Source organism: Lepisma saccharinum, chromosome 8 (assembly GCF_977018435.1).
Source record: "Lepisma saccharinum chromosome 8, izLepSacc3.1, whole genome shotgun sequence".
NCBI classification, from domain to species: Eukaryota; Metazoa; Arthropoda; class Insecta; order Zygentoma; family Lepismatidae; genus Lepisma; species Lepisma saccharinum.
The window spans coordinates 10,763,101-10,776,440 of NC_139236.1; the positions used below are offsets into that span (position 1 = coordinate 10,763,101).

The 13,340-nt window shown below is 39.1% G+C and overlaps 1 protein-coding gene across 1 annotated transcript in view; it reads left to right on the forward strand.

Annotated features, from left to right (window-relative positions):
* Positions 1 to 816: 816 nt before the first annotated feature.
* LOC145991369 (trehalase-like) overlaps positions 817 to 13,340 on the forward strand; it is a 214,774-nt gene continuing 202,250 nt past the window's right edge. The window contains exon 1 of the mRNA XM_083127361.1: positions 817 to 964. The gene's annotated coding sequence lies outside the window, so the exon portion shown is untranslated. The remainder of the gene's footprint in view (positions 965 to 13,340) is intronic.

A 13,340-nucleotide genomic window follows, 5' to 3' on the forward strand; every position in this document is an offset into this window, starting at 1 on the left:
CAAACCGTATTAATTTTTTTGCCGTCAGCCTAATGTTGACCTCTCAAAACTAGTCTTCGACGTTGCTTTTTGTGAGATACGAAAGTCTGATGGCTACCCGATTTTTTAAAAAAAGGAATGGCGATAGCATCCCTTAATTAAGCATAGCTTTCTTCTCCCGATTTATTTTTGCTAACGATTTGCTTAGTTTGTTTGAATTGAAGTTTTATGTTCATTTTATGCACAGTAAGGCTAATCGAGACTGCACCTATAGTTTAAAGTGGGATCTGAATTACTATGTGCCTCCACTGAGTATCGAACCCGGGAACTTTCGATTACAGGACGACATTGATATCACTGCAAACGAGAAAAAAATGATTGTTTTCTTTATTAATGATCGAACGATGACTATTGTTTTATGCTCTGGCAATGTAGTGATGTTTTTAATATGCGATGGAAGAATTTTAATGCAACATAAGCTTCAGTTCTCAAATATTATCCTCTTTCTGCATGTTGGAATGTTGAATGAGTCAGCGAAACATGAAAGGGAGGAGACATATAATCACTCATCCTCATCTTCGCAAATTAGCTAAAAGTGGCACAAAAGGCGAAGTAAAATAAAGCAAATCAATCAATCGATCGATGGAAGGGGAGGGCACTGCTGTAGGCGAAAAAGGGCAGAACATGCAAAGTTGTATGGACTGAGACGTCTTTTGTTCAAAGAGGAATAATGGAATTTCCCGGAAAGCATTAGGCGTTGTCGTATAAAGCTCTCCGGTATATTGTATACGAGAGAGACATTTGATGATGATAATGTTTCCTGGCATTGAGAGAATACTGACTGTTCACGGATAAAGCGAATGACATATTTTGCGCAGTTGACTATCTATATAACACGACTAAAATTGTGAAAGCATATTACTTTAGTCTGAAAGTTTTATAAAGGAGGTTCTTTTTGCTGTGGAAGCGCAAGAAACATTTTGAGGTACGTTTTTTGGTTCTCAAAACTTGTTGCAAAATAAGAGTTACTCATTTACCTTGTAAATTAAGGATGAAGTGTTTCGCTTTAAGCATTTTTATGAAAGAAGTGATCAATTGAAACTGGAATTTCAGTATAAATCACTATGTGCTTTTTACTGAGTATTGATATAAAAGGCGACAAAATTATGATTTGTACAAAATTGTAAAGTGGCCAGGTAAAACTTGCTACAAAAGGAAGAAGAAGAAGAAGGACAATAAAAGAAGGGGGCTATTATGCTGCTGTTTTTAAGTCGAATTCATGCACTGATAGGCCAATCGGGGCTGAACCTACAGTTTAAAGTGCGATGCAAAGTGCTATTTGTTATTTGATTACCAGTTGAAGGAATAGCGTGTTTGTCTGTGTGTATATTATCACAGGATGAAAATTCTGTTTTATCCATTTACAATATTTAACACAACAAACTAGATAAAAAGATAACATTTTCTTTTCTGATTAATTTGGGAGTACTGATATTTGACGTTGCAGTCACATCCGAAGACTCAATGCTGGGGGTTTGTGACAACAACATTCGCGTTGGTAATGGATCCAACATTCGTACACAGCAAATGCGATTATTCTATATGTAATAGTAGCCGAGATATACAACTTCTTGATATGAACGTGAACATGAAATATTCTAAGAAGCTACCTGGCCCGTCAAGGAAATTTTCTCAATCTTAAGACGTTTTCTAAGATTTTCTCGTTATCTTTCATATATTATACATGAAAAATTCACAATCTACCATTGAAACGTTGCTTGCAAAATAATAATCCGTCGCGCAACAGCCCTGAAGGGCCTAGGCATACCTACCGACTGCCGGTCTCCCTCCCACGCTTTCCTTCGTCACCTCTAAGCATGGAGACCTGCAACCAGTATTGGAATAGTCGGGGGGGTCAGCCCGAACCTACGCCGTCCCGCAGCGAACGATCTCAAGACGAGTGAACGCCTTAACCCGCTCGGCTACGGAGGAGGACGTGCTTGCAAAATAGTTTTCTGAAAAAAACGTTTTCCCAATTTATTTCCTCAACTAGCATAGGTGGAAGAATTTTGATGCTCGTCGAGTAGATTTCATCAAACCTGATCGAAAGAATCTTAAATCAGTGTCCTATCTCAATTATGATAAATACATGTATCAACAAATGAAGTATGGAGTGTGTGATGAGGTTAGTAGCAGTCAATTACTACTTCTAGAAATGCCCGTGTTTTCAGATGTAGAAAAAAACTGTTTGATATTTCTAAAATTTTCGATGTGCTACATTAACTTAAAGCACAATCCCATCACTCCCTAATTTAAATTCGTTTAGCACTGTTAAACCTTTGAAAAATGGATTTGATATATAAACTCTCCCTCCCCATGATAACCCGTGAGGCCACCCTGGAGACATAGGCGTAGTTATGCCCATCCGCTTGGGGGGGGGGGGGGGGGCTACCTGGGGCTAACTTTATTCGTGCTTTTATCCATTACGAAAATCATCACGGGCATTCTCCTTGGGAGACAGATGGTCCCCACATCATCTTATCCAAAGAAAATGGAATTGATAAAAGGAATAAATACGCTATTACAGATCGTTGCAAATTTATTAAAGAACACATTTCTTCTTTAGAATAAAGAAAGTATGGTTTTAATATGTCATAATTTTAATGAGTAATCCTGTATTCATGGTACTGAGCAAATTATAATGCTGCAAGGCATTTAAAAGCACAATCTACATAGGTAATGGAATAGTGAAAAATTAAATTTCCTTAATTTCTATATAACGAAACTTTACATTTTCATAATTTTACTACAACTGAGAACCACTTGTGACTAGATTCGTGAAGAAAACTTTAAGATATAAAACCAATTACGTATCTAAAACTTCAATAGAAGTGCACTGTTTCTTGCACATCTGTATAAATTCCTGATTTTTTTTGTCGTTCAACTAAAATTTCTTTTTCTGTGTTTAACAGCACTGGCCTACGCAAGGAAAGGGGGGTAGCTGATGGAGCTACAGCCTCCTTTGAAATTGTGAGAAAATTAACATTTTCAAATAAAAGCAGTGAAGAACTCGAAGGAAAACAGAGTGGTAAATGCAAACGCCCTTTAGAATGACCCCCGATCGCCATTTTAAGAATGGAAAGTTCTAAATATACGTAATATCTCACTGTGTATGCTGCACCCCTTGAAATCTATCCACCTTTACAATTCCAGCCATTCCAGAAAAAAAAATCCTTCGTACGCCAGTGTTGAACAGTAATATGGCAGAACATTTACCTTTCCCATTGTTGACATTAGCCATGTTTTAATACATCTTATTGTAGAAAAAGGCAGTTCAGCTGTTGGCGAAGACACTGGAAGTCTTTCCTAGGTATGTAATAAATCAAATCTACGTCAACTGAAAATGATCACCAGGGTGTGATATACCGGGTGGTCCAAAAGTTCCGCAACGGTCACATATCGTGAGAAATACACATCGAATCTGAAAATGAAAAAAAGGTGTTTAATAAGTGAAAGAAAGCTATTCAATAATATCACACTTGATTCCCCACCCCCGTCACCTGGGGGTGGAGCGGGGGGAAACTGTGAAATTTTAAATGGAAACCCCCAGTTTGTATTCTAGAATCGGAAACAGGACTTCATTCCGAGTCCAACGAGCTATCAACCATCCTCCTAGCTCAATTAGGAACGGAGATATGGCGATTTTAAATCCCCCCCAAAAAACGTGAAAATTTCATAAAACCCCCAAAAATTTCAAAGGGTCGCTCTGCTCCTAATTGAGCTAGAGTGAAAGCGATTGCAGATTCGGAATATGTCCGACAAGACCTTTCAATAGAGTATATGGAAGGGTTTTTTTAAAAAAAAATTCTATTTTTTTAAAAAAATCGCCATATCTCCGTTCCTAATTGAGCTAGGAGGATGGTTGATAGCTCGTTGGACTCGGAATGAAGTCCTCTTTCCGATTCCACAATACAAAATGGGGGTTCCCATTTAAAATTTTATAGTTGCACCCCGCCCTACCCCACCCCCAGGGGGCGAGGTTGGGGAATCAAGTGTGATATCATTGAATAGCTTTCTTTCACTTATTAAACACCTATTTTTTTCATTTTCAGATTCGATGTGTATTTCTCACGATATGTGACCGTTCCGGGACTTTTGGACCACCCGGTATGATTTTATCAGAGAAGGAGGGGGGAGGGGATGGACTTAGTTGGTCTGCTCTCTTATTAATCTTGTAGACGTTTGCAAAGAGCTCCCAGAATACTATTTTTTAGGCTGTAATAATTTTACATTTATTTAAAACTCGCATGCAGATATTTTTACCGATATACTATGCATTCTTATAATTTGGATCTTAATTGCTTAATATCTTATCTGACAGAAATCAACACCATTCTAAGTTTCGTTGATTCAGATTATAGTCCAGTATCGCCTATTGGCAAATCACAGACCAAATAAGAATGAACGGCAACGTATAAGTTTTGCCAACATGTAATGAGCAGCGGCGTATCTAAAAGCAAATGGTTAACAAAATAATATGTATTTTTATATATAGATGTATATGGGACTCTAAAAAATTAAGTGCACTAAACTGGAACACTATAAGTATTATGACGCTTTCGGATCTTAAGAAATTGTCTATTGAAGAAGTGAATGAAGAAAACGAAGAATTACGAACTATTACAAAATTGAGAACCTCGCAAGATATAGAATTATCGTGAAAGGTAGGATATTCTTGATCTCTATGTGCGCTTAAGGATAAATTCATTTATTTATTAAAAATAATTACCATTTGTGCCTGAAAAGAAAGTCTGAATGAAACAAAATATAAAAAAGAACATGTACTAGAAGGATATAGAACGTTGCTATTTGTAAGTGAAACATTATTTAATTATCCTGAAAATTAGACTTTTAAGTGAGGATCGTCGACCAAATAACTTTTATATAACCCTGGCCAGAAAGAGAAAACCAATTATGACATTCGAAGTAGGCTTTATATGATCACTTTGCACTTGCATTCTTTAATTTTCTTCCTGAAATTCCATAGTCTAAGTTTGTTTGCTTGAAGCCTGACTATTAGTCTACTATTAATAAACTCTCCATTCAAAAGGAATGATCAATCTGCGTTAATTTCACAAACAGTATAAGCACAACATCAAAGAATGATAATTTCAAATCTCCAAAAGATAATTAAGATTTCTTGTTGTTACATAACCACCATAAGCACATATCCTTCCACGATAAGCTTCCCATGTGTTACTTGAAACAACAAATAAGCTTCTTCTTATGTTCCGAGGAATCAATTTATCCTGAGACTCCAAGCAATAGATACCCGTGATTCCTAGAACAGCATCCTAGAAGTGATCCTCAAGATTCACCCATCACCAGGAGAGTTGAACACAACTTTCACCTTCGTACAATGAAACATCCAAATAAATCCTGTGCATCTGCATACATAGGTGACGCTGTGCAACGATTACAAAAGACTTCGAAAAGAGTGATTTCGCCAATGAACTGTAGTTATCACCATTTAATAAAGCAATTACGCGCGATTCAATCGGTTCTACAGGATTTCGACACATTCACGCGACATTCAGGCGTACAACTTTAAATGTCCCGCACGCAATACAAATCCACAGAAACTAAATTCACTTCTTTGCACTGACTAATTTTCCCCATCAAAACTGGTATTCTGTTCAAGTCTCTACAATCGGGTCGTTCGTGAACGAACTGTTCCTTTTGAACTACTCCCTCTTGGGAACTGTGAAGTGCTTGTAACGATCCTGCGAGATCGCCACAAGTTACGCATTTGTCATTGTTGAATAGCATTGTATAATCTTATCGGTTTTGTTATCGCTTCTGAATAGGATTTCACTGCTATGCTATCTCACTAGGGAGCGTTATTGTTTCTAATAGTTCATTGTTAATCTGTATAGATGGCACCTCATGTTAAGCAGTGCTCTCGTAGTTCACGAGAATCCACTAGAGGCACTGGCGCTGCGCTCGGAATTGTATATAAGCATCGAATCTGCCCCGGCCAGGTAGTTTTGGGTAGTTTTGTGTTGATTCTTCGGCGACTCATGGTCGAGCTCTGCTCCCGCAAATAGCCCAGCATTGCAAGCACACGGGTGCTTAGGGATACAAGAGGGCTTCTTACAGTGTGGCCTACTCTGGTAGATTATACGAGAGGTAGCAATATTTCTCGGCCTACCGGGTAGAATATACGCATTGCTTCAAGCTCAACCTCCTACAGCCTGCCTGTAGAACGGAAACGTACTCCTTGTACGGCCTACAGGTAGATTATACGCCTTGTATTGGGTTACGGTTTAGCTCGTGGACATATTTACTGTTGGGAGACGGCCTACTAGTAGATTATACATTTCACAACAGTCGATGCAGAAATGACGTCATCTTTTGGCCTACTGTGGTAGATTATACGAGCGATAGCAATATTTCTTGGCCTACCAGGTAGATTATACGAAGGGTGATGTTCATCGTTAGTTACTTTTTCATTAAGGGAAAAATGAGCAGTGTTTTATTACTGCCTTCAGCTTAGCATTATTCAAGTAATTAATTAAAGTAAATAAAGTTTAACTAAGTATTATCCTTTGTAAGCTTATAGTAAATTTCTGTTGCTATGTCGATTTACTCTTTACTAGGAAAGCAGATTTAAATGTTCCTTGAGTCGTTTAAATAATGCCCTATTGTCCCCAAGTCAGCACAAAGGCGACCCAATGCCATAAAAGAAAAATAAGGTCCTTTATTCCCCACTGGAGAAAAATTGAATGGTCCCTGTCCTCCCTCTCCAAGACATCTGCAGAGGAGATTCGAACCTGGAACTTCAAGAACGACAAAAATGCAGTGAAATCTTATCAGGAGATATTGTGACTTTGTTTTGTGCGGATATTTAATTTCACCCCAGTGTAATAAACTGGTTACGTCGACGCTAACTTTCATTATATATACAGAAGGTCGTTTCACGTCCATGGTAACAAAGTTAGAACCCACCTGACCTTAAGAAAAACCGTGACGCCACCAGCGGTGGTGCTCCACGTGATACCCCTGTCTTGCAGCAATGGCCCTGCAGCGGAGTTTCCATTGGAGGAGACTGCGTTGAAGAACACATTGGTCCGAACGATCATATTCCTCCTGACAAGCTTTCCAAAGACCCTCAATTGTACGGGGCCGTCTGCTTCCCAAGGCTCGTTTCAACAACGGAAACCCACAAAAATCCATGGAAGAGGCATCGGGGGATTTCACAGGGATGTCTGTAAAGGGGATTGCATGAATTCCCGTTTCACGTGCCATCCGATCCATGTATGCCTGAGTGGACCTTGCCGTATGACTGGAAGCCTTGTCCTGGTGGATGACAACACGAGATGTGTCGCTGCCATAGAGAGAAGAGATATCATGTCTGTAAAGTGGATCCAAAATATTCGTCTGGTAATATGCTACATTTATTTTAGCCTTTTTTTCCACTCTGCGCAGTGGAAGTTTGCCGTTATGGCAGTAACCACCAACAACCATGAACCCGCGTGGAAGCCTTTCAGCACATTCACGTACCCACTCAGATCGACCTCTTGCATCACGTGGACGATAGTAGATCGCCCTTTTTTACCACATCCCGAGAGATACACCCATGCTTCATCCAGGGACACCACATACTTCCAGCGGTCCCCTCCCATATGGCGTTCGTAGAGCTTCCGACTGTTGGGCTTCCTCTCCTGGACATGTGAGGCACGCAACTTATGAACTTGAGCCTTGTGCTTCCGCACAGGTTGTAAATCTTGGGCTATGATGCGATTTACAGTTGCAGGGAAACATTTCACTGCCTGTGCAATCACTCTTTGCCTTGCAAGGTTTTCACATCGCACCAAGGATCTCACTTTCCGCACAACATCGGAGGAACGCTTGGGCTTCCGATATGTCCGAGGCCCACTTTGACTGGTTCCAGCAACAGGTACAGTGAAAGCTCTATGGCGATTCAACACTGCATTGATGCCCTTCTTTGACACATGGAATGCTTTCATGTTGCACTGTTTAATTATCTGGCTATAACTGTAACCAACGTCGGAAAGGGCACAGATGTACCCCTCCCAAAAGACTGGAATTTTTGGTGCCATATAAACACTCACTCACACACCAACCATCGTCCTTGCAAGTCAACACACAGTACTTTCGTCCTACTGGCTCTGGCTGCTCTGTGTTGTGCCTACGTGCTGCTCCCTGGTGATCGAAATCGTTACCATCAACGTGAAACAACCTTTTGTATATACCCGAACCCTGAGTGTATAAGAACATCATATCTCCGGCTAGAAAAGAGCTAACATCATGGGTAAAACAGAATAATGTTCCCCGTCACAACTTCGAACCCGGTACATTGCAGTCAAGTACTATTCTGAGATACCGCAATTGCAACGTTGTGCCGTGAGGGTGTATTGTGTGTGTGTGGTCGAACCCGGGGTGTTTCATGCTCGATCCTTCGGAGTGAACGAGCAGTTCCTCTCTGGGAGTTCCTCGTTCCAGGAGTCGTGAGCTTTGCGTGTATTGTTACTGCTGTGTATGTTTTCTGGTTTTCTTGTGGGAAGTCGAGTAGTGAGCGCAGTTCCCTTTTCCCTAATTCTTTTCACTCGAGCTAACTCCTGCAAGTCCTCCCCCAACCCCTTCACTTGAGCTGCACGAAACCAACATCGGGAGGAGTTGGTCGTTCGTTCCTTTGAGCGAGCTTCGGCGAAGTGCTTCCCGAAAAGGAACTGCAATGACCTGTGGTAGTTCCTCAGAAGTCGTGAGCTTTGCTTATATATGTCGCTAACGCTCCCAGTCGATGACTCATTCCTACGAACCATCGAGAGAGAGAGAGAGAGAGAGAGAGAGAGAGAGAGAGAGAGAGAGAGCGAGGTCCCGTCTTTTGTTGCTGATTGTTGATAGTGGCGGTTTTCCGCGTAGCTATGCGTGCAACTCTGTTTATACAGTAATGCTGCAGAAGCTCAACAACGAGGGAGGGATGGGCAAGTACATAATTCACCTTTAATCCTTTTTGTGGCATGTTTTCGCAACTCGCATTGCAAGAAACTGTAGAAGGAACTCGATAGATCATCATATCAAACTTACGAGAACATTCCGTTTCCGTGCTCTTCCATTTTCTCAAAGTAAAAGTGGGGCCGGGGGGGGGGGGGGGGGAGAGCTTGAAAAATACGAATGCTATTCTTCGTAGTCAAAGGTTTAGCGTCCTCTCTTCCATCCTCTTACGGGTATTTGTTTGACCGTGTATCCATTTAATTGCATGAAAGTCTGAAAAGGTGGGGAGGGGCGACGGCCACCCTAGAAAATAAATTTCAACCTAAAACTTGTACATTTTACACATACGTATAACTTCATTTCAATCTCAATTTGTTAATTATTAGAAGGGCATTACAGGTGCATGCTAACTTCAAACTGAAGTTTTTTTTAGGAGATTATACTATTTTGGAAGAAAATATGCCTCGTTTGACACCTTGGAAAAATACCTTGTTTGCCCTTCCCTGGAAAAAATACAGCGGACGTCCATGTTTAAAATATTTACAATTATTTTTTCTCATCTATCACCAGGCGCTGTTATGCACTGCGACAACAAGGGGTAGGAACTCATTTTTGGAAAGGAAGAGGGGAGAATATAACTTGTCCAACTTTTCCTTTCCGATGAGGACTTTTTGTCCGCTAAAGTTCAATTATCCATTAAAATGTATTTTCATTCACCCCACCCTGAAAGCAGCTCCCGAACCTCGGTCGGTCAGTCGATACATTGTTTCCTAATATGTGCGCGAAGGCGGATTCCTCCCCTCTAATTCTTTTCACCGACTCCAGAAGCAGTCTCTCACATCCCCTCCTCCACCCAACGAAATCATCACCCCCTAGAGCTAGAAGGCCAGTCCCTTGCCGCGTGACGTCACGCCGATCCGACCCTTCCAGCAGTAGCCAGAGCTGTTCGATTCTCAGCATTTCCGAATATTGCTTCTACAGCGGGAAAGAATTACTACGTAATGTTCAGCAGAATGTTGTTAAACAAGAATAGTAAATAAGGATATACAAATCTGCTGAATACCAATTATTTTAATATACCAAAATATAAAGTAATATATACATTGTACTAGATAATTTTTTCTTCCAAATGTAGTGATTTACATTTATGTACGCACAATTTTTGCATTTTGATCTTAGCATTGAAACGCATTCGAAAGAAAAATATTAATAGATACAATTTAGGAGGATATACAGATTTTCAGTCAGCGATTAATTTAAACAAGTTAAGGCATGTACATTTATTCATTCATTGTCGTTGACACATTTAACCTAGAAAGGCGGTAAACAGGCAGAAAAATCTTGTTTTTAAAGATAAGAAAATTGTGCACAGTGAAATTACTAGCTTCTCTTAACTTAGCTGCAATGCATGGCTCTAACTTATTCACTGACCAAGTCATTCATGTGTCACATGCATTCACCCGCCCTGGCTGACTTTATATTCCATTAGGTCATTCTAGATCTACATCTACCGACATAAAATTTTAAAATCACAATAAAAAAAAATATCATTCTGAAATGTCATTACCTCAAAACGTCTGATGGAAATTAAAACACCAAGAACATAAGTTTCACGAGCTCATTCTCAAATTTACTGGCAAAAACACATAATGTAAGGAAGCTACAATTATATCAAAACTAGGCAGATTAAATAAAAAATAAATCGCCTCTAAGCACAATGTTAGAATTTCAGAATAATCTCACGCAATTAAATGCAAAGATTCCTCCCTCCTAAATTAAACAGCCCCCTCACAAAAGTCAAGCACAATTACACAATGTAAGTAAGATACAATTACATCAAAAGCGTGTTAAATTCTCTTTTTTTTTTTAATAGTTTGATAGCAATGTCTTTCTTGGTATCGTATCAAGCTGGAAATGTTTGTATCGTTCTCGGTTTTTCATAATTTGAAATGAATGTCTTTCTCGGTTTTGTATCGAGATGAAAATGATTGTCTCGTTCTCGGTTTTTCATAGTGTGAAATGAATGCCTCTCTCGGTTTCGTATCGAGTTGAAAATGTTTGTCTCGTTCTAGGTTTTTCATAGTTTGAAATGAATGCCTTTCTCGGTTTCGTATCGAGATGAAAATGTTTCTCGTTCTCGGTTTTCCATAGTTTGAAATTAATGTCTTTCTCGGTTTCCTATCAAGATGAAAATGTTTGTCTCGTTCTCGGTTTTTCATAGTGTGAAATGAATGCCTCTCTCGGTTTCGTATCGAGATGAAAATCTTTGTTTCGTTCTCGGTTTTTCATAGTTTGAAATGAATGCCTTTCTCGGTTTCGTATCGAATTGAAAATGTTTGTCTCGTTCTCTGGTTTTTCATAGTTTGAAATGAATGTTTTTCGGTTTCGTATCGAGATGAAAATGTGTCTCGTTCTTGGTTTTTCATAGTGTGAAATGAATGCCTTTTTCGGTTTCGTATCGAATTGAAAATGTTTGTCTCGTTCTCGGTTTTTTCATAGTGTGAAATGAATGTCTTTCGGTTTCGTATCAAGATGAAAATGTTTGTCTCGTTCTCGGTTTTTCATAGTTTGAAATGAATGTCTTTCTCGGTTTCGTATCGAGATGAAAATGTTTGTCTCGATCTCGGTTTTTTATAGTGTGAAATGAATGCCTCTCTCGGTTTCGTATCGAGATGAAAATGTTTCTAGTTCTCGGTTTTTCATAGTGTGAAATGAATGCCTCTCTCGGTTTCGTATCGAGATGAAAATATTTGTCTCGTTCTCGGTTTTTCATAGTGTGAAATGAATGCCTTTCTCGGTTTCGTATCGAATTGAAAATGTTTGTCTCGTTCTCGGGTTTTTCATAGTTTGAAATGAATGTTTTTCGGTTTCGTATCGAGATGAAAATGTGTCTCGTTCTCGGTTTTTCATAGTGTGAAATGAATGCCTTTCTCGGTTTCGTATCGAATTGAAAATGTTTGTCTCGTTCTCGGCTTTTTCATAGTGTGAAATGAATGTCTTTCGGTTTCGTATCAAAATGAAAATGTTTGTCTCGTTCTAGGTTTTTCATAGTTTGAAATGAATGTCTTTCTCGGTTTCGTATCGAGATGAAAATGTTTGTCTCGTTCTCGGTTTTTCATAGTGTGAAATGAATGCCTCTCTCGGTTTCGTATCGAGATGAAAATGTTTCTAGTTCTCGGTTTTTCATAGTGTGAAATGAATGCCTCTCTCGGTTTCGTATCGAGATGAAAATCTTTGTCTCGTTCTCGGTTTTACATAGATTGAAATGAATGCCTTTCTCGGTTTCGTATCGAATTGAAAATGTTTGTCTCGTTCTCGGGTTTTTCATAGTTTGAAATCAATGCTTTTCGGTTTCGTATCGAGATGAAAATGTGTCTCGTTCTTGGTTTTTCATAGTGTGAAATGAATGCCTTTCACGGTTTCGTATCGAGATGAAAATGTTTGTCTCGTTCTCGGTTTTTCATAGTTTGAAATGAATGCCTCTCTCGGTTTCGTATCGAGATGAAAATGTTTCTAGTTTTCGGTTTTTCATAGTGTGAAATGAATGCCTTTCTCGATTTCGTATCGAGATGAAAATGTTTGTCTCGTTCTCGGTTTTTCATAGTTTGAAATGAATGCCTCTCTCGGTTTCGTATCGAATTGAAAATGTTTGTCTCGTTCTAGGTTTTTCATAGTGTGAAATGAATGCCTTTCACGGTTTCGTATCGAGATGAAAATGTTTCTAGTTCTCGGTTTTTCTTAGTGTGAAATGAATGCCTTTCTCGGTTTCGTATCGAGATGAAAATGTTTCTCGTTCTCGGTTTTTCATAGTGTGAAATGAATGCCTTTCTCGGTTTCGTATCGAGATGAAAATGTTTGTCTAGTTCTCGATTTTTCATATTTTGAAATGAATGTTTTTCTCGGTTTCGTATCGATTTGAAAATGTTTGTCTCGTTCTCGGTTTTTCATAGTTTGAAATTAATGTCTTTCGGTTTCGTATCAAGATTAAAATATTTCTCGTTCTCGGTTTTCATAGTGTGAAATGAATGTCTTTCTCGGTTTCGTATCGAGTTGAAAATGTTTGTCTAGTTCTCGGTTTTTCATATTTTGAAATGAATGTCTTTCTCGGTTTCGTATCGAATTGAAAATGTTTGTCTCGTTCTCAGTTTTTCATAGTTTGAAATGAATGTCTTTCGGTTTCGTATCAAGATTAAAATGTTTCTCGTTCTCGGTTTTCATAGTGTGAAATGAATGTCTTTCTCGGTTTCGTATCGAGTTGAAAATATTTGTCTCGTTCTCGGTTTTTCATAGTTTGAAATGAATGCCTTTCTCGGTTTCCTATCGAGTTGAAAATGTTTGTCTCT